This window comes from Crocuta crocuta, unplaced genomic scaffold (genome assembly GCF_008692635.1).
Source record: "Crocuta crocuta isolate KB4526 unplaced genomic scaffold, BGI_CrCroc_1.0 scaffold186, whole genome shotgun sequence".
Lineage (NCBI taxonomy): Eukaryota > Metazoa > Chordata > Mammalia > Carnivora > Hyaenidae > Crocuta > Crocuta crocuta.
The window spans coordinates 3,586,750-3,608,826 of NW_027551569.1; the positions used below are offsets into that span (position 1 = coordinate 3,586,750).

Below are 22,077 nucleotides of genomic sequence, written 5' to 3' on the forward strand. Positions count from 1 at the left end.
CTGATTTAATTGGTTTAATTCATTTAATTTACTTTAATTTGATATTTTCCAAATAACCTACAGAGTAATCTGATCTCCCATCCCATTTCCTTCATGCACCAACCTACTGGCCTGTGTGCTTTTCCTTGACCTTACAAAGCTCACCCCACCTTAGAGCCTTTGCTTTAACCATTCATATGAATGGCTCCTGCTTCTTATTCAAATCTCAGCTTAAATAATATCACTTACTCTAAGTGTCCATCTCTGACTTCCTTCTCTAAAGTGTTGTTTAATCTTTCCAGTCACATTCTATCACGTTTTCTTGATTTAAATGTTCATAGCTCTACTACTATCTGACATTACCATATGCATGTATCTTATTTTTTATTGTTTGTCTCCACATCTAGTATATAACCAGGAGAAGGAAAGAACCTTTCCTGTCCTGTTCATTGCTGAATCCTTGTGACCTAGAACAGTGCCTGGGATATAGTAGGTACACAATAAATATCTGTTGTATGAATGAAATAAATGGCTTGCAGAAACCATTCCAGGAAAAATCTTCTCCAACTTTCTCTCAAAATTATTTCCTAGGGCAAAGGGTCCAAATTCCTGTACTATCTTGTAAACCTGATTATTCCACCCCAAACTCTGAGCTTTTATAGCATTATTCTTTATGTTATGGTATCTTCCACCTCTATGTTATCCAACAAAACCCAGCTCAAATCTCACAGCTTCCATGTAATTTTATCTGACCCCCAACCCAAAGTGACTTCTTTATAGTTTCCTGGAGTAACAGCAATCTCTAGTGTCCAATGGCTCTCTGTCTCTAAAGCCACACTTGCAACTATTATGTTACTAATGTTCATCTTTGCATAGCAAAAATAAAAACACAACAAAAGATAAAACTACTGGAATAATCACTCCTTGTTCTAGCTGCCTTGGACATTCAAAAGATGGAGAAGCATTTTTACCTCCCCATATTAAGAAGGTCCAGGCATCCCATTCTGAATCCTAGATCCTTTATTTTCAAGATCACTAACAACTCCTGTGTCTTAGGGTAGAAAAGGCAAAGTTGTCAGGCACCCAGAATTCAACTTCCTTCACTGAGGGCTGATTGTGTGCTGGGGTGCAAGGAACCAGAGAGCCCAGCCAAAAGGCATGAGCTTTTCCAAGGTGAGAAACAGGATAGGAGTTTCTGTGAATAACAGAAATCCATGTTCCCTTTGAAGTAACGTCCAAGATGAAAGGAATTCTTGAGTCTTCAGCCTGGAAAAGAGCAGACAGTGTCTCTCTGGCCAGGTTTGTGGTGGGTAGAGAGGGCCATTATGAAGAGCCTCTCTGCAACCAACAAGTCTATGAGCTTGAGAGTGAAGGACCATACTGGAGAGTTACATCATGTAGCAAACAGAGAAATAATTACAAAGGGGCCAATGGGAAGGATATAACCCTCTACTCCTGTTTTCTTGAGTTCATAAAAGCTTCACCCAAATTTCTGAAGAATCCTAGTAAACGTATTCTCTCAAATCTAATGTGATTGATTATTTCACACACTCTTCCAACAGACGGAAGCTCAGAGCTACATTTAATTTTATTTAAGGAAAAGAAAATAATATGATATTTCTCTCACTTGAGTGGTATAGTGCCAATATTCTCTACCCATATATTTACAGTACTGCCTGCAAATATTGCCCATGCTCTACAGACAGTCTGACAAAATCAATGATTGATTCAATGCTTAATAATTTTTCTAATGTAGTAAAATATACAAAACATAAAATTTACCATTTTAAGTATACACTTCAGTGGCATTAAGTATATTCACACTGTTATGAAAGATCAAAATCAGTTTGTCTAAAGAATTCACCATGGTGGCAAAGAAGAAAACTTATAAGGCCCTTTTGATACATTAAAGCAGCTCGTTAGAATTGGCTACACTTTAAACATTTTAGATAAAAAAGAAAATACACTTTGGCCTTTGGAAAGCTCAATGAAAGACTTAATATTTACTTTAGTGTGCATGGTAGTATCAATAGCTGATATCTTGGATTCTCTTTCCTTATTGTCTAGCATACAAAGCAGATGTATGAAAAGGCAGCTATTAAAAGGCCCTAAAATAGACAACCTGAAAACACTTCAGAAAGCTAGATGGGAAGAGTTTATAAAAAACCCATCTGACCATGAAAGCCAGAGATCAAGTATAATGCAAATATAAAGAAAGCCATTAACCTCTGCCTTCACCCCTGTTGGGCACTGGTGTGCCTATGATTACACACCATAATGGCAATGACTTTGAGTAAATGTTGGTGTGATTTATCAAGCAATCTGAGGCCTCTAAGATGCATCACCAGATTCCAAATGGACTCTGCCTTGTTAGAGATGATCGGTAAATACTGGTATTAGTGTCAATCCACAGAATTTCTATCTTAGTTACACCCTTCAAGTTTTTCTCTCCTAGAATTTCAAGCACAGAGAGTGTGTGGTTTCCTGAATGAGATCTACATTCATATTTACCCAAGCATTCACATTCATCTCTTCTTCCCTAATGAGGCAAGAAATCCAGGCAGACTCTGGATTTCAAGAGTTTTATTTCCATACCATTATCCTCATCAAAAAGCATTTATTAAACACCCAATTATAGATAATGCTGTGAAAGCCTTCATCTCTGTATAAAGAGAACTATATAGACACAAGCCTAATCCTCTAAGAGTTCATAATCTATTCAAAAATGAGTGACAGGCACAGATTACAGCTTTGACTCCTCTCTCTGGTTTTGTAACAACTCAGAGAGATTCAAGGTGTCTCAAGAAATGTCACAAAATTTCCAATATAAAATGAATGGCAGTTCAATTTTAACGATAACTGACATATCAGTGGATAGATTTCACCACCACTGCCACCACACATGTAATTCCAATTTGAGGCTAATAGCCACATTTTGGTTATAATTTAGGAAAGTGAGTTTCACACATGAAATATCTAGATAATGTGGAATCTAGAAAATGCAGACTATACATAAGGACTTTGATGACAAAAAAGGGTGATGTTACAAAACAGAATAAATCTAAACTTAAAAATATTTTTTTTGTTTTATTTATTTTTGAGACAGAGCATGAGTGGAGGAGGGACAGAGAGAGAGGGAGACACAGAATCTGAAATAGGCTCCAGGCTCTGGGTTGTCAGCACAGAACCCGATGCGGGGCTGGAACCCATGAATCATGAAATCATAACCGAGCTGAAGTCAGACGCTTAACCGACTGAGCCACCCAGACGCTCCAGAATAAATCTAAACTTGACAAGCCCAGAAAAACTGGTGATCAATCACTAGCCTGTAGTTTGTTCTAATAAAAAAGCCAGTCCAGCATCTGCTTCATATACCAGTGGGTCTACCTTTTGGAGAACAGGTTTGGCATGGCCTTAGATCCCAAACAACGACCACTAATAGTAATATAACAACACTAGGAAGCACACTTCCTCCAGAGGAGAGGAGACATGACATCACCAAATCTGCAGCTCTTTTCAGACAAACAAACCCAAATTCAGACCTACATTTGCCACTTGCAGGCTGTGTGAACTTGGCAAAATCATTTAACTTCTATATACTTCGCTTTCATCTATAAGAGGGACATGACGATTTCTAAACACAGGGTTATTTTGAGAACCTTATGAGGTGACTTATAAAATGTCTAAAACACTGTGGATACCCAATATAAAGGGTTCTCTTATTTTGGTGATATAAGTTCTCCTTCATGTAACAATAAAACAGGTCACCAACTGGAAGTTTGCATGTTTTATTTTGGCAAATAGAATGTGTTAAACACTTAAATTAAATGCAAATTAAAATAATCAGAAAAAATATATAAATTTTCAACTTTCCTTAAAAAAATGAAATTTCTGGGAAGCTTGGGTGGCTCAGTCAGTTAAGCATCCAACTGAGGCTCAGGTCATGATCTCGCAATTCTTGAGTTCAAGGCCTGCATTAGTCAGTGCTGACAGCTCAGAGCCTGGAGCCTGCTTCGGATTCTAAGTCTCCCTTTCTCTTTGCCCCTCCCCCCAGGCACTCTGTCTCTCTGTCTCTCTTTCTCTCAAAAATAAATTAAGTTAAAAAATTTTTTAACTTAAATTTTTTAAAAATCAAAACTTCTGGCAAAACTGTAGGCAATCTTTTTTGTAGGCAATCCATTCACTGACCCTAAAAAAGGCGATCCTTTCTACAAGAGGCATTCTCTTCAGGTCTTCACAGACCTCACCCAGCAGGGAGTCCTCATTCACTCCATGTTGTAAGTTTCTACAGATATTTGAGTTTCAAATCCTTGCTTTAATCATAGGGAGCTTGAGTCTTTCAAAACCATTAAAAGGAAAAATCATTCTTTGGCCCAGAGATAAGCAAGAAGCTGCTTGTGCTACTTGTCTAGATTTGTAACTCCAGGATGAAAACAAAGCAAGTCTTTTTTCTCCTTTTCTGGCCCCATTCCCTCCTCAACCACATCTTAAGAAAACTTTTCCTATGTATATTGACTGTGGTCTGCATACTTGATAAGGTCTAGGAGATCAGTACTTCATCATACTCGCTGGATTAGCTTGTTTGATATTGACTCACTCTACCAGGTAGATAAAATGTGTTAGCACACAGTCCTGCTCTTGTAATAATGGAATAGTCATGGGCTTGTTAAAGCTCCAACTGAGTTCTGTAGAGCCTCAGGACAAACTCTCCGAATGGAGTATTGGCTCCTGGGTCCATGTCCTAGGGACTTGTTGAGGGGTGGGTCTAAGAGCCAGGACCTTCTCTTGGGGCTTGAAAAAGGATAGGCTAATATGAGTACATCAGACCCACCTAAACGTTCATCTTTAAACATCTTTTGTAAAATGGAGATAATAATACTAAATTTCAGGTTTATTATGAAGGATTATTTAGCATAATAAATGTTAAGTGCATGCATGTAAGAAAGCATATAGCATAGGATATGGCACAAAATGGGAACTCAGCAAATATCAGAACACTGGCCACTGTATCAGAGGAATCATTCAATCAAAGAAAGAATCATTGTGGTATTTTGTCACCAAAAGAGCCCCTCATCAGGACCCCCAGAAAATGTTTCTCAACAAATGGTTTCAGGGCCACCCTTTTCAGAATTACCCGGCATGATGGTCAAAATTCCATTTTTCCTGAGGCTTCCTGTAGCCATAGATTCACACACACACACACACACACACACACACACACACACATCCCAGCTGACCTATTATTTCCTCATTAACCTCTCCTTCAAGGACGCCATGCAATGAAAGACTAAACAAAGAAAATCATCTTCCTTTCTGTGTCCTAAGTGGTAAATGGATTTGCCACAGCTGTTGAGACCTAGGCATCCTTCAGACTGTTACTCCAGCAAATCACATATAACACATATAACACTGCCAACATCAGTCAATAACTAGCAAGTTGGAAAACTTGGCAGAGTTTGTATTTGTTCTCTGAAGTAATTATTTATTTAACTAATGGCTGCTGACTTTGCTGAGCACCCTTATACACAAAGAGTGATGATCCCCCTTTGTCTATGACACCGTATTCAATTAACCAGAGTTCCCCAAAGTATGTCCCACAGAACTATAGTCTCAGGGGAACCAAAGCATACCAATAGTTCAATTTAGCATTGGAAACTAAGAACACTGTCCGGCTCCTGGGGATTCATACTACATATTAGCATATAAAGGCAGTGAAAAGTCCTATAGTAAAGAATCCTGTTAAAAAACTCCAGTTAATTCTAGGTTTTCCATACTCCTGTAACCAGAGAACTCTGCTTTTGTCGCTTCTGGGTAACATTCTGCAAAATCATTTTGGGAAACTATCAGGATCACTGTGTAATTTGTCTTCCAAACCAGTCACTCTGAGTAAAAGGGGAATATTATTCATTAGTACCCTGGAATAGCAGCTATAATGTGGGTCTGTCCTAAAGAAACCAGGACATACGGTGACTCTAACATTTTGCTCCTCTATTTGTTCACTGTTACAGAAAACCCACCTTTGGCCTTAACCTTGTCCTAGGCCCTAAGACCAGCTCTGCCTCTGGTCAGAAAGAATGAATAAAAGAAGCTCAAGACCCATAAGCCTTAATCCTGAATCTGTTTTGCTTGTGGTCCTGACCTGACCAAGCCCTTGTACCTCAAATCTTACCATTCTTCCTGTAATGCTCTGCCCTGACCCCAAGTTGTTGCTTCAGGCCTGCCCCACACGGGTCCTATACAAGATCAAAATCCCAGCCCATATTGTAGATCCTGCCAGACATGCTAAAAACAATCATCTGTTTCCTCCTGGGCTCCTGCCTACTACCTCTAAGGATTTCCTGGCTTCTGGGATACTCTACTCTGGTCTGCTGATTTCCTGGCCCTTTATTTCTTGGCCTCTTTAATTTACATCTGGCTTCCTGTGCTATTCACAAACCCCACCATCCTGTTACCAACCAAGCCTTGTTTTATTTTATTCTGTATAAGAATGGATTTTTAAAAAAATAACCTAAAGGTAAAAAAAACACCCACTAATATTTTGCCTAAAGGTATTATTATATTAATATGCCAACACCTACAAGTAACTAAATAAACAGATTGCAAATATTGTCATTAAGCCAGATAAGAGCTAATAAGTTACCAATAGACACTTACCTATCCTCACACTTCTGTCAGTGACATTAAACATAAAATAAGATGACACTGTTCCCTTCTCAAGTAACTATAGATTCTTTAGTACATTATTTGATATTATGTGATGCAAAAATAGAGCTTTCTCAAAAATACAGAGAGTGTCTAAGTTACCAGACTTCACCCTGGACACAGACTCATGGCATTAGGCCATGGGAGAGAGTTCTTGAAAACAGCCGACCACTGCCGCTCCCTTCCTCAACCATCCTCTAGCCATTTACTCTCTACCTCTTCTTCTCTGTTTGAGTAGTACAGATTTGTAACAGCATTTCAAAACAAATAGAAAGGGAAGGGAGTTTAACCATTGGGTACCATTTCTTGCAACTGCCCCAAGAAGCAAATTTCTTATCAGAGTAGCTGAAGCACAATTAGGTCCCATTAGTTTGCAAGCAGAAAGTAAAAGCTGACATTTTTGATGGGCAGGCCACTGTTGGAGGCAGAAAGAAGGAAAATAACAAACATAAAATTATTTGATAAGCCCTCATGCATTTTCCAGTTACTGCTGTTCAAATACAAAAAAGAGTATTCATAGACTACTGGACTGTGTTCAGTAAGCAGGTCTGCAGCCTTACTACCCAGCAGTCTCAGTATATAACTCCAAATCCAGTGCTTCCCAGAAGGCAGATGGCCCTGTAGATGAGTGAGAAAATTTATTGACCAAAGTGCAGCAGATATGTTAATTACATAAACTAATACTTCCCCTTAACATGTTTCTTTTCTAGGCATAAAGCAGAATCAACATATGTAATGAATGCATTGCTAGACAGGTAGCAGGCAGGTGATAAGGCTCCTTAGTGAGTTTTTCAATGCAGCAGATGTTTCTGTACCTGGAGAAGTAGATTGGAAATGCTGTCACATGATCTCGCATGAGGCTCTGACAGGGACTGTAAGAAGAAGAAGGAGACCATCTTTGGGAAAATGTCTCTAGGACTTTGTGCGTCTCTTTGGAGAGCCAGTGTTCACTCTTGGCTTGGCAGGTATGATGAATCCTGGGAGGGGAGGCTACACAAAGGAACCCTAGGCCACGTTTCTTGAATTGCATAAGGCCCCCTAATGCCCTTTCCAGATTTAATATTTGATAATTTTTTATTTAAAACATAATATTTGTACTTGTAGCATCTCACGCCCAACCCTATATCTGTCTGTATCTCTCTCTGTGTGGGGATCACAGACAATATGAAACAGGCTGATAGCTACGAATGCGTAATGGGTAGCTCAGGGGTAATTCATTATGTCTTACACTTCTTCATATCAGCTACCTTCATATCAACTGCCAATGGTAGACAACTTCTAAAATGGCTCCCATGATCCTTGCCTTATGGTATTCATGCCCAAATGTAATCTTCTCTACTTTTTTAGATCTAGTGAATTGCTTTTAATGAATAAAATACAATAAAAGCCATGGGACATTGATGAGGGAACATAAAGCAAGCTGAGTGCAAAGCACAAACTAACACCCCCCTCCCCATCAGGTGGGATATGTGAGACATACCTCAGGCTACCCAAGAACAAAAGAAAGGGAAAACAAATGGTTAACTGATGGAGATCACAGTCATGCAGGACAGGAGTCTCCATCAGTCTACAAAAGTCTTAGTAAATTACAAGAAAAAGACAATTTATCAAAAGACTAATCTCCAGAAACCTATAGACTCAGTTCCCTGGAGCCCCAATATCGCCCTTTCCTCCGCAGTGATGTGGGGAACAAAGGCAAGAGAGAAATGGTAAATAAAATTAAATTTCTTTATAACGTGCGGCCCATCGACAAATACTTGAGATAGGCAGAGTAAAACATTCTTCCAGCATCTCCCTTTGGTCTCAATGTCTTACTAGAGGGAAAACAACCTTAGCTTGACAATAGCAAGGCCTGGGGTATCTTTTTTTTTCTTTTTAAAGTAATTTTTTTAAATATTTTTATTTATTTCTAGGAGAGAGAGANCGCCCCGGCCTGGGGTATCTTATGAGTCCTCTTTAGCAGATGAAAGTCCCTTTGGAGGCCTCCCTTTTGCCTTTACCTCCCCCAACTCCATAGTTTCTAACCAATCACAACTCCAGTGCAGCTCTTTCTGCCTACAGGTCCTGACCCCGTGCTTTAATAAAATCACCTTTTTGCACCAAAGATGTCTTGGTGAGGTCTGGGAGCCCGAGCTCGAGCCCGTAATAAAGCCCTTTGCCTTTGCATGCGTGACTCAGTCTCCCCAGTGGTCTCTGGTCATTGAGGATACTGCGATCTGGGTATAACACAGACTCCCACCACCACTCCAAAACCCTTTTCAAAGTGACCTCCAAGTTTATTACAAAAGACTGTAACTTTGGCCTTGCTCATACTCTCTGGCTTTTTTTTACTTTCTTTCTCAGATAAAGCAAGCTGCTATGTCATGAGCTGTCCTATAGAGAGGTACTTGTGACAAAGTAATGAGGGAAGCCTCTGGCCAACAACCAGTGAGGAACAGAGGCCCTGAATCCAACAACCTGCATGGAACTAAATACTACCAAACACACATGACTGAGCTTAGAAGCAGATCTTTTCCCATTCGACTCTTAAGCTGACTACAGCCCCAGTCAACACCTTAATTATAGCCTTGTGAGAAGCCCTGAGCCAGAGAACCCAGCTAAGACGTGCCTGGGTTCCTACCCCACAAAACTGTGGGATAATAAATGCTGTTTTCAGCTGCTAAGTTTTAGGGTAATTTTTTATGTGGTCATAGATAACTAATACATACTGTTTCTGCAAAATGGCATGTAGTAAGTAAAAGAAAGAGAATATACTAGGAATACGGCAATAAAAGGGATTTGATCATTTGCATTTGCCTGTACTCTCTATCTTCCAAGAAAGAGAAAAACAGAGCTACCTTCTCCCATTAATGGTAGATGAAGATCAGAAAAAAGATTTAGAGTATAGTGCTTAAGCAAATAAATCTTTGATAGCTAGGAATATATCTTATTATAATCCCATCATGTAGCACAATAGCTGGGTCATATAAAATGCTCAAAAATATTTGCTGAATAAATAAAATGAGTGAATGACTCCCTATTTCAGTCTAAATAGCTATGACTACACCCATGTGAATGGAAACCATGATAAGGGAGACTTTCCTGGCACCTCTATTCACCTGCAACCATCTTCCTATGTAGCTTGTATCCCCTTTGAATCCTAAGGGAAGGAAGTGCAAGCCTTTTCTAGTCAGACACTACTAGTACCATCCTGTACTTTTCTCTTGACTCATCCACTTTTTGGGTGGGTGTGGGAGGGGAGCTGGAGGTCAAATATCAAGATTTACTAAACAGATAAATTAGGGGCTAACCATCCTCACTTTATCACCTAGAAGGCAGCTTCTCTTTGCAAAGTATTCCTTTAAATAGGAGCTCCCCTAGCACCTCCAAGTGCTTGCTTCCAGATCATTAACTACTTAACAGAGAAGCTGAGAAGGAAAAGAAACTTCAAATGTTCTCTTTGTTAGGAGCGACTGCCCACTGACAATCAATCAGAAGGAAGACAAAGCATCTCTAAAATTGCAATGTTCATTAATGGAAAGATACATTTCTATTTACAGGGGGTGGGAAATGAAGCAAAACTCTTAAGTTTTGGAAGTTTTGGAAACTTTGTTTTCCAGAATTCTGCTGAAAAAATTGAAGGGCAACTCTACCTCTTAGACCTGCTCTGATAAACTGGATTCTCTGGATTAAGGTAAACAAAAGAAAACAAAACAAACAAAAGAAACCAATACACACACACACACACACACACACACACACACACACGTTAAGAAAAATAAAACATCTATGGGGCGCCTGGGTGGCTCAGTTGGTTAAGTGTCCGACTTTGGCTCAGGTCATGATCTCACGGTTCATGGGTTCGAGCCCCGCGTCAGGNAGAAAAGAAAAAGAAAACCTCTAAACGAAAACCAAGGCAGGCATGCTTTGCAGACAAAGATTGGCCTCAGAGGTCCCCACCTCCTGGTATTTACACCTTTGTATGATCTACTTTTGAAACTAGGTGGAACTGGTGATTTACTTCTAATAGAAGATGGCAAGGATGATGGGAGGTCACTTCTGTAATTACCTTACATAAGAGCCTAACTCCCATCATGTTAAGCAGCCTCTCTCCATCTCTCTCTGCACCCCACACCACCCCATCCCCAAGCTTTGAGGAAGCAAGCTGCCATTGTTGGACAGCTCACAAGGCAAGGAACTGAGGACAGCCCCCAGCTAACATCCAGCCAGGGACTGAGACCTACAGTCCAACAACACTCCAGAAATAGAATTATGCCAACAACCATGTGAGCTGGGGAGTGGATCCTTCTCCAGTCAAGTCTTCAGCTGAGACCTCAGCCCTGACTGAAACTTTAATTGCACCCTGTTAGAGACCCTGAGCCAAGGACGAAGTCAAGCTATGCCCAGATTCCTGAGTCTCAGGAGCTGTGAGATAGTAATGTGTGGTGTTTTAAACTAGTAAGTTTGTGATAATGTATGAAACTGCAAAAGATAACTACTGCACATAGTTATAATCTTCATTTGACATAAAGCTGTGAAGAGTTATGAACACATATCTATTCCATGTTGTATCACAAGGAGCAGTGGGAAGACAATAGGTGCCTCGTTCTTCAGTTGAAGTGAGATTCTTCTTTGCATCAAAAGTGTGAGTATATTGAATTAGGTGCGGGAAGAGTGATGAGAAAGTCCCTGGGACTTTAAGGATGGACTTTAGAGGTCCATATGAAAGAAAACTCACATTTGTTGAGAATTTGCCTGTGCCAGGCACTATTAGGCAACCATCTACCTTCACAAACTTTATATAATTGAATCTTCATAATAACATTGTTCTAAATAGTAACAGTGGTAGTAATAAAATAAGGGGAGAAATGAAGAGCAGGTAGGGAAGGAAAAAGAGAAATAATAGGTAACATTTATTGAATACTTATTATGAGCCTAGACCTTAAGTACCTTAAAAATAGTATCTCATTTAATCCTCATAACTATTTAAAGAGGTAGGTTATAATTACTGTAACCCTTTATGACAATAAAATGAGCACAGAGAAGCTAATAACATTGCCCAAGGTTACATGACAAGTAAAAGATAGAGCCATTATTTGAACTCAGGCAGGATAGCTCTTAGAAAACCCCATATTTAATCCTCAACTTCCAAAATGCACTGAGGTCACCACTGTGATTATCCTCTTAAATGTGACATTTTTCTAGGGGTTTTCCCATGCCTTTGCACTAAGATGGGTCACAGCAAAGTTAAATGTAGGCACCACCGCTGTATCTTGCAAAGCTATAAGTCCTATAAGCCCAAGACTTACTACCATTACCCCAATCAGGTGTGAGAAGGAAAGACACAGAGATAATATCACACATACCTTAAAGTAAAAAAAAGTGGCCTTATTTTTCCAAGGTTAAACTTTTTCTAAGATATACACAGAGACATACAGAATTTCCCACTGGGATTCCACCTGCATGGACAGTGTATCAGAACAGAGTCCCAGAAATGTCAGACAAGTCACTGACACAAAGACAGAAATCAAACCACAGAACAAAAGAGCCCGTCCCAGGAAGAAACTGTTTTAAATTTCCAGGCCGGCAAAAGCAGCCGGAGGACCATTTCCCTCTGCCTGGGCTCCATTGTTCCTGCTTTGCTCTCTGTCCTTGGCTGGCTGCCCCAGTGACACTCCCACCTGGCATTGGTCTTCCTCAGACACACTGAACACTCCTCAAGGACAGGGACTTATATTTATTCCATGAAATGTACTGCATACTGTGTGTGTGCCAAGTAGTGTAGTATGTGCTAGGGATGCATATACACATTTCTCATAAAATTCCAACTTGTTCCTTAACAATTAACATGTTCTGGGTCCTTGATAGATTGCTGGATGAACTAGGAAGGATTTAACTGATGAAAAAGGGAAAGGAGGGATGACTGAATATAAACTCAAACTACTGAAACTATTTCTCTAGGACAAAAGGAAAGGGCAATGGATCAATTTACTTTGTGATCTTCGTAACAACTCTATGATCTATGTTTGATTATTGTTCTCATCCCACAGATAAGGAAACTAAGGCTCAAAAGTACACTTCCAAGGTCCTTTAGCTAAAGTAACGGTCAGGATTCAATCCAGGCAGTTTGAGACTATGGTCCATGCATCTAATCATAAAATACATTGTCTTTCAGTATGGTACCTGGCACAAAATAGCCACTCAATAAATAGAAGTTAGACAGNAGATGGGTTGGTGGGTGGGTGGGTGGGTGGATGGATGGATGGATGGATGGATGGATAAATAGATGGATGGGCAGATAGATGAATGAGCATATGTGTAAATGGATGAATGGACAGATAGATGAATGGATTTACTATGTAGATCTACAACAGGAAATAGGGTGGCAGATGAAATGTGGTGTCTATTTCCAGGTTAGTGAGAACAGCAAATGATAGCTTCTCTCTTACAAATCAATACAGTTCCTCCAGCGCCGGGGCTTGTGGCTTCTTTCATTATGTAGGTGGTGGGTAGGTGCATTCTTTAAGAGGGTCATAGAAAGATGGCAAGGCAGATTTATAAGTTAAGGGATAATGAGGCCTCAGACAATGTGATTGCATAATTGTATAACCACTAATTATGTTTGTGGCTGTGTTGGCTGGAAATAATGACAAAGGTAATCAAACCTCAAGTTCAGGGGGGAAATGTATTACCTTTTCTGCTGTCTTTTTCTTGGGCACCATACACTCTTGCATTTTTCCATGAAAAATGGGCACCTAAGGAACTTGAGAGTGAATGTTAAGTGGATCTAGATGCTACAGCACCTTATCAGGAATGAACAGCCACCCATTCAGTGCCATAGTTGTTGAAATCTGTTTCACAGTAAACAACGATATAATAGCACACAGAAAACTAGAATCATAGAGCAAGAAAACTGTTCTTGGTACATAAAAAACATAGAAGCCAAAGCAAGCATCTTAAAACCCAAGTGAACTCATGTTAATCATCTTCTCAAGCCTCTGTAACGGCTCCCCAAGTCAACTCTGAATAAATGCTGAAGTCCCTCCAATGGCCAAAAAGACCCTACATGCTCTGGTTCCCAGTAGGTAACTCTTCTCCCTCTTGACCCCATTCTAGATATTCTAGTTTTACCTTCCCTATATATACATCCTTTGTCTTCAAATCAAGTAAGCGTCTCCTTCTCCTCCTATATAGGATTCCTAACCATTTAAGCTGATTTGCCTCATCTTTTTCTATAGTGATCATCACTATGTAATATATTATGAAAGTGAATTATTTGTAATGTTTATTTTTTAATTGCCTTTCTCTCCCTCTACCTGAATGTAAACTCTACAAAAGAAAGGATAGTTTTTCTCTTTTTGTCTATCGATATATACCAGACCCTTAAAAGAGTGTCTGGTACATGGCAGAAACTCAGCAAATATTTATTGAATAAACAAACACATTTATATTTTTGATGGCAAAGAAAAGAAAATCACCTATTTAGCTTCTCTATTCTTAGAGGAGTGGTCCTCCAAATTAAAAAATATATATATATTTCACATGAAAACTCCAAAAACACATGGGGGAAAACAATCCCAAATTGTAAAAAATATTTTAAAAATCTGTATTGCATTTGTATTAATGAAAACCTGTTGACTTCCCCCCACCACCTCGCCACTTTCAACTATGATCTGAGGAAGTAGTTTTCCTCTGACTAATAATGTATAACGAAGAGGCTATTATAGCTGGTGTCTTGGCATTCTGCCCCACAATATTTAAAAAATCACAATAAAAATTAAATACCTAAGCAATGTCTGGAGACTCAATCCAAGTCATTGGTGAAATTCTATCAGCTTCTCATCCTTCCATTTGCTTCAATGAGGGATCAAGCCTTCACAACTCCTATAATCGATGTGCTTCCTACCTTTGTTAAGGTTTGTATCACTAAGTGAGAGTAATGGGAGTAAAACACAGAAGTGAGGAAAGTATTAGGAGGGGTGGATGCAGTGAAAAGTCTAATTATCCATGATGGCTGATTTATAATCATATGAGTTTCTTCAGAAGAAGAATCTGCCCAGGCTCATAGGGTGGGTAACAAGAGGCCAACAGCAATGAATCCAGCCAGGGATCCAGGCCACTCTCATCTTTAGGAAGGGGTAGGGGTTTTGGTTGTGGGAACTTAAGGCACTAGATGCCTGCCTCTTCTTCCAGAAACATCAAAACAGCAGATTTCCCACCAAGGGCTTGTTTCTATTACCTAATGTAAGAAATCAAGAGGGTTTTTTCAATTATTCTCTGAGAAGACTCACCAGTGTCACATAGCAAGCTCTAAGATTTGCCGTTCTTGTCATAGTGGAAACACTGTTTCTTGCACACTGAAATTATCCAAGACAATGGTGTAAAGCATGACACATAGTAGGTGTTCAATACTACTTCTATTCTCCTTCTCCTGCTGGGATACACAAGGTAGAAACAACTCATTGTAGCTATTGAGATCTCAGTGTCTTGCTATGGAGAGCAAGAGATCATCTTTTATTTTAGCATTTAGTTCTTTCCCTCACAAGTAAAAATTAGCCACTGTTATATATTCCACTCTCTGGGATCTGAAGATTCCTTCTGGGTGTCTAGGAATTGTCACTTTTGCTTATTCCCATGTAGTTGAGATGAAAGTTGACAAGAGAAACTATAGTGACATCTCTAGTGTGTACCAACAAACAACCTTCCTTGAACACACACCCACACACACCCACACCCACACCCACACACAAACACACACACAGTGCTTGACAAAATAAAGAAGAGGAGGCTTCAGGGGGAAGAAAAGAGAATTTTTTTCAGGGAATGCCATGTTCCTCAGAAAGGGTGCCTGAGCTTCTAAAAAGAAGCCTGCTAAACAAATGATTCCATATTCTATGGACCAATCCATCCTGCTTTTACTTCAGAGCAACTTACTTGGAAGTGCTGGGCCCCATACCAAGAGGCCAGTCTGATTAAGCTAAAGAATTGGTAAAATATACCTCATCCTCAGAGGCACCTCAAGCTATTAGGTAGTATTCCAGCGTGTTATTTCGTTAAAGGGAAAATGATGGGGATGACAGACAACAAAAAGTCTATGTTAATTTTTAATAGCAATGCATTTGCTCTATTTGGGTGGTGATTTATTTATGCACTTCATAATAAATACATATGGTAGCCTGGAGATATCTCTATCTGCATCTCGGGGTAGGAACTATATATTTTATTGGGTTGGCTCTAGACAGAGAAGAGAAGTATATCTAAATGATCAAGGAGTTAGCCTGTGAGCTGAAATATTCTTTCAGTGGCTACAGCCACATAGTCTGTTGCCTTCTTCCCCCATCCAACCCTTACCTAAGGTTACAGCTAAACCATCCATCTCCAAAATCTCAATTCTGATGACTCACAATTTTTTTTGCCTACTCCTGTATTATTAAATTTGAAGAAGAGAAATAAAACAAGAATAAAATCTGTGGAAATCTTCTTGCAAGTCAGTGTGGCCTCACTATCTTTAACCAAGCAGCCAACAGGCCAGATATGGGTTTCTATGTGACTAGGAGTTAAGCATTTCTTCTGACCCTGCTTCCAAATGAATTAAATTGAAAACCACTTGCTAAAAATCTACCTGGTGACCTAAGCTTAGTGTCTTTCACATTGCAATAGCAACTTGAACGGTGGTTTTAACCAGTGATGTCAATAATATCTCAAAAAATACAGCTTAATGAAAAGTAGCTCTGCTGTGGATGGGAACTAGATTTCCCCACTTGTGCTAAATGACTCTGTGGCTCTCCTGGCAGCAGTCTCTTCAAAATATCCAGGACAAAGGGAAACAAACTCTGAGATCCATCTCTTAGGAGAATTAGTAAAAGGCGAAAGATTTATACGATCTGAAGAGAAACCAGAGTATTCTTAGGAGAATTAGCAAAAGAAAACAGTATTATCTTTCCACATCCTCAGTAGGCATCTTACATATAGGAAATGACACGTCCACAGGCTGAAAAGTTATTTCAGCATTTTTATTTCAATCCATGCTGACAGTATCCTTAAATTCTCGGATAACACATCTGAATCTTAAGTAGGTTTTGTTTCCATATTAACCTGGCTTGATTTTGGTTTTTGTTTGCATTTATTTTGTCACTAAACGGAATGTACTGGGATTGGGGGTTTTGAAATATTTTTAAAAATCTTTTTTACTACAATAGTGAAAGCAATTTCACCTCTAAGTCTCAAATGTTTCCTCTTCCAAGATGTTATCCCCTATATAAGGCTGACTCCATCCCTATCACCAGGAAGAAGAACGTAAGCTTTCCTCCAAAGAGGGTAATCCAAAGATGAGATTCATTTGGAATTTTTCCTAATTACTAATCAGGTTTGTCAGAAGATGGTCTGTAAAAGTTTGGAGCAGCTGGGGGATGGGCCCAGGATGTAAAATGCAGAGCATCCTCCCAAAGAACATTGGCAAATGTATAAAGGTAAACCATTTGAAGCAGTTCCCTGTCACTTTCTAACTATCCTTTGGTTCTGAAACATCATCTGAGGACGTATTTCCCTCTAAACACTTTCTGTGCAGAAACAGAATAGCCCATGGATATATACAAAGGTAGAATCAGAGGGTTGAATTGTAATCATTAAGATGAGCAAGTCCATACAGGGTTTTCAAACTAAATTTTATACTTAGCAAAGTTATGCCTACACACAAACATATTTTTGGATATATAAAAGATGATAGTCTTCTTCACCATTATAAATGTTGGCTCTTATTATTATTGAGAACTTGAATCTATGTCTGAGTCAACAGATTGACACCATGCCAGAGTTTTCTTACCCACTGTCTACATTAGGGAGTGATATTATCATCCATCAAGCTCCTATGGGCATTTATGTCTGGGAACTTCTGGCTGGAGTGGGGTGTGTATATTGGGGGAGGGGTGGTAGGAATAGTGTGTCTGTATGTAAAAGGCTACTAATATGTCATGTCAGGGAATATGGACTTGATTTTTAGTAATATTTATACTATATCAAACTAAAACTAATATACCTAAACAAAATACCTCTACCTTTTCAGTGCTTATCAAATGCTGAGAATCATATTAAGTACTTTATATGCATAATCTTAATTTAACTTGCACATACTCCTTTGGGATAGGCTGACTTCTTTACTTCAGGGATGTTAACATGTCTTTTCTTTTATAAAATAATGCTAAATAGATAGAAGTTTTTAAAATGTTTAACAAAACCTTAAAAGTCCTAAGTTGGTTCCCAGTATCAAAAATCCACAAATCTTGGGGTCACTGCATTAAAAGATCTTCCCATTGTATAGCCACACACCCATCTCCTACTCTATACCGTGGATAAATGGAAAGTAGGAGTTTCTTTTTCTTAAGTTTTTACTGGGTCAAAGACCATCTATTATATATATCATGTATATTATTTCATTTAATCCTAACTATAAAACAAACTTGCAAAATTTTTATTACTTGTAATACCTGACTGGTAAGGAAACAGGCTTGAAGAGATAAGAACTTACCCAGGGTGAACATGGACCAAATAATAAGTGGCAGAGGCGGGATTTGAATCCAGCACCTGTGTGGTCCCAAGCACCACATCCCTTCTATCACACGCTACTAGTGCTAGGGCTTCCCTGGGAGGATTTGAGAGAGAAATTAGTAATTTTTTTTAAGTAAGAAAAAAGGAAAATTTTATCAGACCAATCCCCACTGAAGAGTCCACAGACTCTACTTAGTGATTCCTGGATACTATCTTTAGACAAGAGAAATCAGTTTGAATAGCACACACCTATGTGACACAGAGTTTATGTGTTTGATTTGGGTAAGGAGTTGGGGGCTCTATGGAAATATGAAACTGCATCCTTAGCACAGGTACAACTCAGTCTTTGTTTCCAAAGAATCATCAAATACGTGACATAGACCAGATATTGACAGTTTCATATATGTATATTCACATATATGTAGTTGTATGAGCCATAGGTCATGTTAATTTGCAATTCTGACAATCACAGAATGCCAGATTAGGAATTCCTGTCTATACAATGAATGTGAGAAGAAAATCTAAACCAAGGAGGTTTTGTGAGGTTTGAATGTCTGCTAATCTTCCTTTTCTTCTTTCTCATTCCCTGCCAGCTTCATTCAGAGAGGACAACAAAGAACTTACCCCTCAACTCCCTCTGGACATCATTGGCCTGTGACCTTGGCCACATGGTAGTGGCAGGAAGGACTTGACCAGAATCCCATCCATTTTCCCTCCCCCTATGGGTGGTCAATGAGCTGGAAAATGAAGGACACAATGCAGGTTTACGAGACCATAATTAGGTCACAGCTGATCCCAATCCCCATCATCCGGCAGCTGGGGCCAGTGGACCAGCACATGCTATCCATTTTCCAGTGGTGCCCAGCTTGAAAACATCCTTTCTTCCATATAGTGCCCCCTCCCCAAGGCTCCTAGGAGAACAGCAGCAGCAGGCCCCAGGAGAACCAGCAATACAGCCTTTCTCTGTATCGGTCAAAAAACCCTTGGAGGGCTTCGGGAACAACACTTTAAGAGAGGAGGCACATGCAGAAGACAGCAAGGGAGAGTGAAGGGAAGGCTGGCAAAGGGAGATCACAGAAAGGGCGCAAGGTCTTCCAGTACTGTGAGCTGACTATGGACAGAAAAGCATGGATCGGAAAGAAAAAATTACAGCCATGTGACCTGCAATAAGTCTCTTATCTGTGCCTCAGTTTTCTTCTATGTAAAACTGGAATAATCATAGGACCCACCATACAGGGTTACTGAGAAGAATAAATGTAACACACACACACACACACACACACACACGTAGTATCTAGAATGGGCTGGCTGAAGAGTGGAGTGTGCACTACATAACTGTTAACTTGTTATTATTATTTTAATTAGGCAAATTTTAATTAGGCTTAACCATTTTTCCTAAAAATTGTAAATACATGTAAAATAAATGACCTCCCTTAAAGACAGTGGTAAGTTGATAAGCTCCCCACCACTAGAGATATTCTACAGCAGATGCTGTAGAAAAAAAAATCCCTCTATGGGAAGAGCAACATTTTTTCAAAAGTAATAATAATACATTTAATGGCACGTTAGATATTCTTCCCACATGCTTTTTATTCAAAGCCAATCTTTGAGGTAAGTAGGGTAAGTAGTATGCCCACTGCATAAAAGGTAAAAATGGAAGCGTAGGTAACCCAGATGTCTTATCTAAAGTCAAGCAGCCTTATTTGAAAGTTTAGAAATTCTGGGCATCTCTGAACAGAGAACTCTTCTGTGGCATATTGAACCTGTTTCTCCCTCCACCTCGCCTCCCTGCCTAATCTCAGTTGTGGCCTCATTACCACCGTGGATTTATCTCTGGAGCCTCCTGCCCCACCTGAATCCTTCCCTCTCAGCCTAAGCCTGACATCTGCTTGCTCAAGCCTCCAGAATCGAATCCCACTGCCTCACAAATCTCCCTACCTAATCCTGCATTTGTCTGTCAACACAATTTGTTTACCGTGGGGAGGGGAGGAAAATAAATGTATTTCCGAAGAGAGATGAAGCCTCCGCTTCAGCTTAGCTTGAAGCTCATCACTAAGGTTCAAATAAGAGGCTCAGAAATCATAAAGCCAGGAGGGCAAAGGCCTTCAAGAAAACGGTCATGCCCACAGAGGGGAGTGAGAGGAGATATCCTCTGTGCGTGTGCCCCTAGGTGGGCACGGCACACTTTTCCATCCTTCTCCCTAAATTGCACATCCACGAGACATGCTCACATTAACCAGTCTATCCCCAGCTCAGAATTATGGGAAAGGTAAAGGCCAATGCCAAGCACTTTGGCAAAGAAAACAGTACGCGCTTCAGTTTCAGGAATATCTCACAGGGGCACAGGGGAGACGCATGGCTTGGCAGCAAGTAAGAGCTTCAGACCTATAAACCAGATTGCCTGAGAGAACGAGTCACTTATTTTCTCATTCATGGTTTCCAATGGCACCAACAAAGCTTGAGTCATCAGAATCCCTAGAGAGAGATTTTCAGCCTGTGCACCCATTTGTGCTCATTAATGTTGGATGGTCCTCAGCTATCTACACCAAACCTCAACATCCAAACCCTTCCTCTCCAGAGCCACCCTTTGCTTTCTCCTCCTGTGTATGTATATCTGATCCACTCAACTTTTCTCCCTCTTTGAGGGAGGTGAGTCTTCTAAGAGAAGGAAATGCATGAAGTCCCTTTTTCAACCCATCGTAAATGCAGGCATTTCTTCTTTCCTGTCTCTCCTTTGATTACTCCTTTTCCCTTTCTCTTTCTCCTCTTCTTCCCTCACCATTTCTTCTATCTTAATTTTTCTCCTCTCCTCTCTCTTTCTCTCTCTCTCATCTTTCTTTCTTCTCTTCTTTTTTCTTCCCTCCCTTTCTCCAACTGACATAACAGTTTCTCCTCCACTTTTCACTCTGATTCTACTTCCAACTCCCTTTCTCCCTCCACAGTTTGTTAGTAATGCTAATGTGCTGTCCTCTGCAATACCTGAACAAGATAAAAGTTTACAGAGCCCTGATTCCTTTTGCTCACCTTTTGATCGTTACACTTTAAATTAATTTCTTGTGTCTAAGATGTTATAATGTCACCAAAATGTGAGCTTCTGGAGTCTCCAGAATGCAGACATTTAGACCATGAGATCAATTGTTATTTTTTCTCCCTTGAAGAGATATCTCACCCTGTGTCACCCTGTGAATTTTGTTCTCTAAAATTCATATGTTGAAGCTTTCATCCCCAGTACCTCAAAATGTGACTAAATATGGAGTTAGGGCCTTTAAAAAGGTGATTAAGCTAAAATAAGGCCATTAGGGTAGGCTCTACTCCAACATGACTCTTGTCCTTACAAGAAAAGGAAATTTCGGATGCACAAAGAGACAGCAGGGATGTGCACAGAGGAAGGGCCATGTGAGGACACTGTGAGAAGGAGGCCGTCTGCAAGCCAAGCACAAAGGCCTCAGAAGAAACCAAGCCTGCTGACACGTGACTGGGGACTTCTAGGTTCCAGAACTGTGAGAAAATGATTTTCTATTGTTTAAGTCACCTAGCCTGTGGCATTTTGTTATGACAGCCTAGCAAACCAAAATGCTCTGTGAAGTAAACAGGGTGTATGTGAAGTAAATACAGGCATTTACCTGTACTGTTCTGCATTTTGGAATTTGTGCAAAATTACCTTGTGTCTATCAAGTCATTATTCTTTACGGATAAATCTTCTATAAGGCAAAAGGGACAAAAATCTACCAAGAGAAGTAACCCTTGGACATCTTTCTTCCACTAGCATGGTCCAGAGACAAAGATATAACTCCAAGGCACCCAGCACTCTGAGCACCCAGGAAACGGACCCTTATCTGCCCAACAGTTGGAATGATACAAAGATATCTGTAT

General features: G+C 39.8%; 1 protein-coding gene across 4 annotated transcripts in view; it reads right to left on the reverse strand.

Moving 5' to 3' along the window:
- NRXN3 (neurexin 3) overlaps positions 1 to 22,077 on the reverse strand; it is a 1,503,781-nt gene that overhangs the window by 1,242,065 nt on the left and 239,639 nt on the right. The window lies entirely within an intron of this gene.